This window comes from Amphibalanus amphitrite, unplaced genomic scaffold (assembly GCF_019059575.1).
Source record: "Amphibalanus amphitrite isolate SeventyFive unplaced genomic scaffold, NRLGWU_Aamphi_draft 000018F_arrow, whole genome shotgun sequence".
Lineage (NCBI taxonomy): Eukaryota > Metazoa > Arthropoda > Thecostraca > Balanomorpha > Balanidae > Amphibalanus > Amphibalanus amphitrite.
In genome coordinates, this window is record NW_024881514.1 from 1367575 (window position 1) to 1378786 (window position 11212).

An 11212-nucleotide genomic window follows, 5' to 3' on the forward strand; every position below is an offset into this window, starting at 1 on the left:
CAGCTTGTCAAGGCGCATCAAAATATATACATGATGACCTCGAGGTCATGTGACTTGAGGTCAACCTTTGACCTTGACCTTTCGAGGTCAAGATATATATCATTCGATGCGGATTGACGAGAGGATCACGATGATGCCCTTAGTTTGTTCCTACCTCGACTAGCTCGAAAGTTATTTGAGAAAAACTCTTTCCATGCGTAGCGCCACCATTTGGATTTTTTGACCCCTGTGACGTCATCTTTGACCTGACCTGAAAATGACCTCATTGAAAATTGTAGACCTTGTCCGTGCGTATCCCATGCCGTTTACCGCTTGTCACTATCTTGCTTGGTTCTCGAGATCTCAGGGGGGCGGTCATCCGCCCCCCCCCGTCGGTACGAAGTTGGCGCAGACCCCCGTCGGTGCGCGGGTTAAGATCTAAAAAGGTGTCTATCTAATGCAGTTTTTTCACGGCGAATCGATTGGTGCTATTTTTGTTTCCGTACGAGTTCTAGAACCTCCAAAAAAATTCATTTTTCAAAAATGGTGTGTGTCGTGACGTCATGACATTATGAATAACTCCCACATTTTGAACCGATTCTTCTAAAAATTGGTATGTAGGTGTACATACTCGTAGACCACTCCTCTGACACATATTCCGGTTTTTCCGATACACTCAAACTTTTTGATTTTATAATTATTTTCCCTTAAAAGTTAGTTTTTTAAGAAAAAATTGGGCCAAAATACAAAATTTTCAAATAAAAACCGAGATAGCCATTTGATAGACAAATTTGAATCACGTATGACCTTTTTAATGCGTCTTGATTCCTTTAAAAATGAAGATGCTAGCGGCATTTGAAATTTTGCCGTTTTTGAGGCGAAAATGGCGTACATGACGTCACTTAAACGTTATTTTCTCAAAAAAATTCCCGACGGATTTCGCTTAAATTTTCAGGAAACGTGTTAAATTGATGTATAATAAGGTACGGAAAGTTTGACGTTGCTGGCGTAACGCGTTTAGAAGTTATTGGCAAAAAAACGGGAGGGGGACAGATTCTGCCCCCCCCCCCCAGCGGGGCGCGGGTTAACGCCTTACTAATTACTATACCTACACCAATTTGATGTGATTCCTGAAAATTGGAACGAAATCCATCTTACATTTTTAGAAAATTTTCTTTTTGTATGTCATGTCACGCTATCATATTCGCTTCAAAAACTCGAAAACTTCAAAAGCGCTTCTAACATCTTCATTTTATGGAAACAATACGTAACAAAGAACAATTCTGCTTTGTTTAAATGGCTACATCAAGGCCGTATATAGGGGCTATATGGGATTTTTACAAGTCTTTTCGAATTTCACCCGGCATTTTCCAAGCTAATTTCTTAGTTGCATTTTCATGAAATCTTAAACTTTAAATTAACTGAAAATTTTTAGCATATCTCAGCGAATTACGTAGGCAATGAGAGCCTACCTTCCAATTTTTAGACAAATCGCTTCACAAATTTAGTAGCTATTGACATTTTAGAAACGTGGCCGGTTCGCTGTGAACGGTTTCTGCCATCCGCCATTCCGGTCACCCTGGCAGTGGTCCCTAACTAATTTCTTTTGTAGCTGGCGTACTCAGTTATAATTAAAATGGAAATTCTGAGACTTGGAGCTCACTTTGTAATTTACCTACAATTGAGCTCATTAGAAAATCTGCTTGTCAGCCGATAAATTTTTGTCAATTGCCTGAACTGCCAACTACCATGTAGCCGCAACTTCCGCTTATTCCTAGAAAAGAACTTACGTCTTTTAATTGTGAATGCATTGTGCTTCGAAATGAAACGTAATGCGCATCAAAAGGGAAAATGAGGGTGTATTTTACAAGCATTATTTTTCTATTTATTGCACGCTGTGAGCTGTGCGTGCATCAGAATATTGTACTGCTATTATAATAGCAGTACATATATTACTACTAATATATTATTGTACTAATATATTAGTACAAACACACCGGAACTTCAAAATTGTGGACTTCCGGGCTTAAAGCGCCGTACCTATAGACATCAAACATACATGCAGATGATTAAAGAAGCAGGCAAGTGACTACTGTGTTTGCGATTGATGTGAGCGTGAGAGCTATGAATACTTTACGCTCTCGTATGCTATTTCCTGACTGCCGAAGGGGTCTGCTACAGTGACCGTGAGTCAGTGACTTCAGTGACAGTGCGACGTGACCGAGACCAAGTGCGGCACTTACGGCCAGTTGACCTAGAGAGGTCGAAGAAGTTAGGCTCCAAAAATTTGCCACGCAGTTTGTGGCGATTAGATATTGAAATTTGAAAGAGCAAATGACGAAAAATGGTGCTAAAAATCGCACTGCAAATGATTGGACCAGAAGGTACCTTTTCATTATCATTCTGCATCCAAAGGTCATGTTACGACCTAAGGTCATGGAAAAGTCATGTCGAAAAATTACTCAAACCTGAAGTTTGTCATTTCTTTCTTTTATATTTTGGTACACATGCGATTACTATACTTGACCTGATCGTGACATCGGTTACATTAGCTTCAAATAATTACGTATCATGGGCAAGACCCAGCAAGAATTCCCATGTCATAGCGTTAATGTTTTATTGAGAGGCATTTTCCTTTGAATCTCCTGGGATGATAATTGATAGTCAACCAGACAATCAAACCATTTGATTTCGCTTGTAAATGAAATAACACAACTCAGAGAGGAAGAGAGCGTGGCTTTTCAACTCTTCTTCCTTCAGCCAACAACTTTAGCAGGTGGTGCTTTCAGACATTAGCCACGGTCTGGGCACATCGTCCGGCGATCCAGAACATGACGCCTTTTGGTGCCAGCTCACGGTAATTAGTCCGTGCGCTTCAGGCCCCGTCGCTCCCTGCATCACTCCACCGGCCATGCCTTGAGAACTGCGCTGCCCGACCCAGCCTGCGGAACAAACGGCTGCCCTGCGCGCCTTGCCGGCTTTCTTTTCCCCGGCTGCATGGTTCGAGCTGCTCCGCCGGCGGGCGTTTGACATCTGACCTGGCGTGACCCGTAGGCCCATGCATTCGTGTTACTCTCTCGGGGCGGCGCGGTGGGCACCCTCCCCGAGCGGCGCGCGGTCGCCTCGGCCGGTCGCCCTCACGTCGGCCCAGTTTCACCAGTCTCCGGGGATGATGGCCACGATGGGGTTTCTCCATCGATGAGATGACAAGGCGTGTTTGGAGATCGGCCGTGATACACTCATGACATCGAGCTAACGACTAGATCACTGGCCGAACGTCCGAACCAATGATGGCTCTGAAAAGGGCAGCCAAACGATAAAAGGCTAAGCTGTTACCACTCCTTTCCATGCTTCTGCGCAGCCTTTCCAACCACACGCTTAAAGTTCTGAGGGAAAATGTGTGAGCACATTCCCAAAGCCTGTCGCAGTTGATGAATAACGTGCTAATGGCGGGTGCTAAATCAAAACTGTGAGAGCGGCTGCAGAAAAGCTTGTGTAGTGATTTGCTCTTTGTTCCCATCCATCATATGATAAATAAATACTGCAATAAAAACAATGTTGTAACTAAAGGCTAATACAATTTAATGAACTGCAAATGCTGCAAAATGAATGTCTGCATTTGTATGCTGTCATTATCACAAGCTATGTGCCATTAGCCGGTCCTGTAGCTCAGTTGGTAGAGCGTTGGACTCCGCGTGGTGAGAGCACGCGTTCCCGGTTATAACAGTCCGGGTTCGAAGCGCGACGGGCGCTCGGCATTTAGGGGCCTCCTGACAGGTATGGTTGCGGTTGGGGGCAGGCCGTAGCCAGGAGAAGTCAGTGAGGAGACCGGCCGTGCGCGGCTATGTGCACACATTAAACTTTGGACTCTAAATTCTGCCATAGAACTGGAATTGCGCGATCGGAGGGTAGAGGCCAGGGTCACTGCAACAAGCCTCGCTTAGCGGTGGCTCCGTCCTTGCGAATCCTTCCTATCAAAATGTTCGGACTAAATTTATACAGAAAAGAAAGTAGAAACTGACGCGCCAAGCCTCAGATCAACATCTGTATCCATTCGCTTCCAATTTTAATTGCGTGTATTGATGAAGGCTATAGAACTACGGCGGTATTGATGTAGGCGGTATTGATGATTAAGCCTGCGATATTATATCCCCGGCCCTTTTCGTCACGCGCTCGGCAGTTACTCCTGGTCTGGATAAATAACGCTGAAGTGATGCGCAACTGCGTTTGTTTTTGCTTGTTAACGCTACTGGTGCTGACGATAGGGTACTGTTTCTGTTTGCAGTAAAGAGTTATAAATGACGAAGAATGTGGGAAGCAGTCAAAACAGTCATCCAATAATGAGGTGGTGAGTAGAAGACACCGGGAAATTACTTACATGCATATATCAGTCGTACATTTTTGTTTTGCAATATAGGACACTTGTGCAAAATGCAATTGTTATCATGACAAAAAATCCTTTGAACAATAACAAAAGTATTATTTGCATTCTTGTTATTTGTTAATGATATGAAGCTACTGAAACTGCACACCGACCTTATCTATCCGCCTGTGTTGTCAGCCATGGCAGGCTTAGTGGCTACATAGACTATTTTACTTTCGCTTTTTACGCCTTCTGCATCCGGATTCCAAGCCAATTATCGAATAAGCACGTATGCATATACCTACACAACGGCGTAAGAAAGCTGATCACGACATTGCGTAGCCTTTATCTGAAGTCTGCCAGCTGCTATAGATTTCATTAAGTGCACTAGACACAATCAGTCACATTGGGGTTGGGAACTCGATTTTTTAAGAATGCATGAAAATGATCAAACTATTTTCACAGAATTTATGGTGCATACCATTGCCTCATAAAATCAATAAGCTGAGAGAAATGGGGGAAGAAAGATAGGAAACTTGTTTTGAAAAGTTCTTGAAAAAAGATGCTCTTGATGCTGTTACGCAAGGCTATATAACCGCTGTTACGTCACATGTCACCTTCTGCGGTTGACAAATAATGGCGCATCTGGCGCACCACAGATTACATGTTATATCAATGGGTGAAAGATGTTGTTTGCTTCACTCTGCCATTCGCGCTGTTTTTAACTTTAAATTATGCTAAAACATTTACGGATGAAATGTTCAGTGTCAAAAATTGATGTGTCTGCCGTGTATATTCCCACTTAACATGAGCGCGTGATAAACATTTTATGTACCTCGAATTTTCAAATGATAAAGATGATGAATCGGAGGATGCTGAAAAGCAAAAGCTCATTCCAATATTTGGACTACTTTGCGATTAAAATGTTTACATTCCTGTCATCTTATTGATCATTTATTTGTTCTTTTTTATGAAAATAACTTAAGGCGTTGAGAACCGAGGTAATTGCTATCTACCGTGCCTTAACTTACCAGCAACAGCAATCTATCTACGCCCTACGGTGGCAAGGGAGACTGTGAAAGAAGCGTAAGATGGATTCTAAACAATTCTTTTGTGATATACTGAAGGGCAAAGTGCAGAGAAGAGCGTACAAGTCCTGTTTTGTGCCAGGCTGTTGCAGTAGGACTTATGAAACTCCGAAAACGATCTTCGTTCATGTCCCGAACAACAATACCCTGAGGAGATGATCGTCTGCAATAGCAGGAAGAGCTGATGCAAGTACTTTGAAATCCACTATCAAGTCGGTGCTATTGTTGTAATGATCACTGTGAGGTGAGATATTTTGTGCAAGGGCTGAGTGTAATGCCCAGGAAAGGAAATGACCTCCATTCGCCCCCTGACCGGTCAGGGTTATAAAATTTGAGTGGATGGCGGTCCGTTTGGGGTTCAGATGTCAATTGTATTTTGTTACTGTCAAACAATACATGTTATGCTGGCAGCGAATGTGTGTAACGTCGTTTTTCGAAACAGAAGTTAGAACTGTAACGGCAGAGTGCTTGCTGGTCTCATCGTAAGTATTGTAAGTGTTGTAAGCAAAAGCATTGTCAATATTGTAAGTATTGTGAGCATTGATGTATGGTAGATATTACCTCACATGATCTCGGCTCAGATAACCCTCTCCGGTGTCCCTGTCAGTAAATGGCACCTGGATCATTACAGATAAGATAATTTGTCATAATTCTTAAAGAATTGGGTGGTTTTGACTCTTTTACTCGAGGTGCAGGTCGCAATTCAATACTTTTCCATAGGCTTGCAATGTAAAGGTCACGACTCTGACCTAACCTCAGGTCACAGATAAAAAATTCTGAGATATACAAACGACACATACTGCAGGTACTGTTTTGAAGACTTGATGAGAGGAAATAACTTCGTGAAAAACTCAAGCTCTGACGTGTTTGCAAACTTTTCTGAGGTGGGGTCAACAAACCCGCTCTGGTTACCTGACCTGACCTGACCCGGCATTTTTTTTTTTTGCTGAGATGTGCGCAATGAGCATTTAGGAAAAGTCACCAAATATGAGCTTAATGTCTCGCGGCGTTTGGCAATTGTACAAGAAAATCCTGAAAGGTCTCCCCGTCCGAAATAGGGTTAATGTGTATATGAAGAGTTGCAGATACCAAACATACTCAGATCTAAGACTGCAGTTCCCAGCGCCGCTGCAACGTTTTTAAAACAAACATACATAGGACATACAAACATGTTTATTTGCATCTGTTTTGGATAATAGCAACTCATGGCACCATCACCCGCGATAACTGTTAGGATTTGAGATATATTTTTATTTAGGCCATTAGTTTGGCTGTAATGTTTATTAATATTAGTTGGGCGGAGTTTGGTAGTTTTTTATTTAACTTGTGGTATGTTGTGCTGATTGCGGGTTGTTCAAACCTTTCAAATGTAAGGACCTTATTGAACTCAACCCTACCCCTACACTACCCTACATACGACTGGACGCTTTCCAAGCCCACAAGCATCACGACGCCGAGATGGAATGTAGCCGAGAAATCACCCTCGCCATCTGCTCTAGAGCTAATCGTGTGGGGCGGCGTGTGGGGCGCCGCTTAGCCTATGGGGTGCACTTCTAGTGGATGGGGGACGGGGGTGCACCTGCACCCCTTTCATATGGAAAGTTACTTCCCTGATTACAGCTCCCCGTATTGCACCTAATCAGGGAACGGCCAGCAAACGAAGGAACTATTTCTGGATGACAGGCGAATAACCGCTCACGCAAGGAGCGGAGCTCCGCCCCGTCCAAAGTGGCCAACAAAGCAGAGACAGAGTCACAGAGGCAGCATCACATCTTCCATCAAAGAACTGGTTTCTGGCTTGGAAGATGAGCTCCATCTTTGGATCCGAGTCGGTGCTGTCAGGAATCAGCTGGTCTAATGGAGTGAGAGTAGTGAGACGACTAGCTATTGTATCAGAGCTGCCTGGTCTTCGTAGCATTTGCACCGATTCTTCTGGATCGGACTCTGGATTCTGTCCCTCCTGCGTATTACTTGAGGCATTGCTATGTAGCTAAGTCTTTGGCAGAGTTTCATTATCCATGCTTTGCAAACAGTGCATTAACAACACAGTTAACTAATCACCAAGCTTCTTTGCAAGTTCCAATACAGTTGAATCGCACGCGATTTGAGTGCAAAAATCAAGAAAAGTGCCAACTTGTTCCCGTAAAATATTTTGAATATTGACCTAAAAAAATGAGTAATTTCCAGATAAAATAACAGCGAAATCAGTTTTCGCTTGCCAATAAAACTCACAGATATTGAAGCTCCATTATTAAAGGAACATTTTAGTATATGCCATTCTTGATAAAACTTCTTAGCCACGCAATACCAGCGCAAAATAAAGAGACACTGAAAACACGACCAATCACTCCGATTTACCATAGGAAAATACATAGAAAATGTATGTCTCAACTGCGCCAAATATACAGACATTTATATACCTACATTTGACGTCATGATTAGCCCGACCAATCAGAAGCAAGTTGTTTTCAGCCACAAATAATTAATTTCTGAACTAACTAGGCATTTTTATAACAAAGTGATTTTAAATTAAATCATTAAAAATTCTGAGCTTTTTTATTTTACCAAAACATACAGAGCATGCAGATAGGTCCCAACCCTAACAGCGCCCAATAAAACGCCTATTAATTACCGCTCTCAATGCTGTGTTTCTCCATGAGTAGATCGGTATATCTCACAGCAGTATGAGCAGCATGGACGATAGCAGGGATGGCATTAGGAGCAGCAGAAGCTAGCAGACCAGTAGATCAGTGGAAGCCAGCTCGGGAGAAGACGGTGTAGGTCGGACAGCCGTCATGAGAGCGTCGGCCGCTGTGTCGCGCCACTCGGCAGAAAGCGACGCTGACGGCGCGTTGGAGGCTGTCGCGGCGCGGGTCACTGCACACGCCAGGTCAGCCGAGCGGAACCGATCGAAACAGAACGGTCAGTCTGCCGGCCACCAGAGCCCCAGTCACCGTAGCGCGGGCAGCGCCGGGAAAAGAGATGGGCTTTTACTGCGCCAAACATTCATGAGCTTTTCTGGGAGAGTGCACACGAAGCTGTGAAGCATACAGTATCTCGCTGCATTAATTTGCATTGCATTTATAAGGCGATATTACTGCTCTCTTTAGATTTTCATGTTTTGTGCCAATGCCTAAATGTGTGTGTTGTTAGGCTTCAATTTTTGTTTATCAGTATGAGACGAATGATTGCATGATAAGGACATGCTCCGAGGACACATGGTTACGGTGCGTGTGAGGATTGGCGCATTTGGTTTTTGATAAAAGGTAAGATAATTTTGATATGTCATTAACTTTGACTTTTTTATCAAGGTGTAAGGTTTGATGCCGAGGCTTCACCTTGCGAGTGAAGGGCGTTCTTCCACCGTGAGGAAATTCGTGGAAGAGGGGGGGATGTCTTGTCTTGATTCGTGTGTACGATGGACAACTTACGAGTGACGGATGGGATAATGTTCGTCTTTGGAGATTCGTGGAGAGAGGGGAAGCCCCTTGTTTTGATTCGGATGAATGATACATGATTTGATACAGGTGGTGGGCGGGTGAACGTCCTTTTCTGGAGTTACATGGGAGGAGAGAACGCCTTTCGTTTTGTACGTCTTTTATGTCGGTTCGCGAAAGTTGTATTCGGCTCACTGTTCAAGATATATTCGAATGAAAATATTTAGTTGTTTCCGTCTACTGTTGAGCCGTCTGAAATAATAATATAATTCAGTTTGGAGTTGTAGAATTGTGGAAGAGTTTATGAGAGTTTTTGCGGATTATTTTGTTAGAATAACCGGGTATTCTAGAAGCACATGGATCGGCGCAGAGCTGTGAGAGAATTCTACAAGAGCTCAGAGGAGTATAGTTGAAGGAGTATTCAAAATTAAAGTGTGCTTTTGAAGAACATGAAAAGGGCCATGTAAGAGTATAAATAATATTTGTGGAGTCATAGAGTCAAAGAAGAGTTTCAGATGAATTTTATCCGAGTGTGATGTTGAAGAAGAGTTGCATCGAGGGTAAAAAATGACAGCTCTTTCTAATGTGCTGGAAAGAGTCAAATTTTCTCTCCGTGTGGCTTGGGGGATGGGTGACGATGGCGGGGAAGAAGAGGAGAGAGAAGTCCGAACCATTTTAGCCGTTGGTAAACGGTACTTTCTTTCTCCGTGTTGCGTCACTTTCAAGAGACACTGTAAGTACATCTCAGAAGTCTAGTTTTGCATTTTTATCTTCCTATGGTCTCACATTAACTGCATAGTTCGGGAGAAGTTTACATGCTGTTCACATGTGAGCGCTCACTATCACCTGAATCACTTACCACACTGCAATGAAATATTTACTTATATAGCTTTCGTGTTATGTTGGCAAAGCTCACTAACCCAAGGCGAGTTAAATTGACATTGAAAATCTGCGGGTTAGTCAATTAGTGAGATGTCGATGGAACACGCTTTGGTTTAGTGAGATTTGCCAGGATAACATGGAAATAAGTTAACCTTTTTTTGCAGTGTAAGCATCTTGGTAGCATATAACAGTACTCTATGATGTACACCGGTGCTTATGAAAGTCAATGCAGAACTATAGATAAAAATAAACGTTCACATAATTTTTCATGTTGGGTCCTCATAAGCACTCATGAAGCGCTTATGAAGAAATAACTAGCGTTTTAGTTTGTAAATTGTAAAAATACTTTTATAGCTGTCAAACCAGCTATCCTTGTCTCAAATTTTACTGCTTGGTGAGTGCAGCCAGAAAGGACTAAATTATGTTTTACAAGATCATCCCCTCGTCTTAAGACAAGATCATCCTGTCTTAGCCCTCGCCAGACTGGCGACCTCTACTGCAAATGATATCGTGACGTATTCATCCACGCCATCTACCGTTATCGTACGATGAGAGAACTTAAACGGTTGGGGGGGGGGGGGCTGTCCATTACAGCTAGCAGCCCACTTACTTGATTCTTGGGTTTAGAGCATCGTCAACATGAAAACTGGTTCAACCGCTTTTTTTAAATTTGATTTATCAGCATCGCATTTATAAATGGATTGCTTAGCTGTAAGTTCTAAATATAAAAGTTAAAACCACACATACCTACTGGCTGTTTTGTTTTATTGCTTTCGCGCTGAATGAAGTGTTTTCTATATACTCAAAACTGAAGCTCTTGGTGCTCCACCAAGGACGAGCCCGTCTCTGGGGACAGGCCACCCAGCCTCGCAAATGCTCACCCCACCCCACCCCGCTGCACAGGAGCAGGCTTGGATGGGAGCTACTCGAGTCGGTTTAAAGTGACCATCGAGTCCGGAACAGGGGTTTCGAGGCGATGACAAAGATTGTGCAGCCTGAGGACACTGGACAGATCAGGGGGCTGGACGACGGCTGGTAAGGACCTTATTTACTGAAGACTGGGTAAGTTTGTTTGTTTGTTTGTTTGTTTGTTTGTTTGTTTGTTTTGTTGGGTTAGATCTCTCGGTCTAACGGGACCATTTCAGAGCCCAAAGGATGATATGAGTTAGGGAGGGTCATTGGTCTGGGCGCGCACCCTGGTGACTCGTCGGGGCTGAGCCCGTCACGAGAACAGGCTACCCAACCTCCTGACAGTCACCGCACCCGGCTGCTTGTTCAAAAGAAGTGCATCTATGCAGGTATATCGGTCCAATTTTGTCAGCCTTTTTTGACATAACCCGTGTAATTTTGTTTGTACATAGCACTACATCCAGCATCCGATACCTATTCATTTCTTACGATTGGAAAACCGTGAACTATAGCCAAACCATCACACAATAGGTGGCACTTCTCCTACAGCCAGC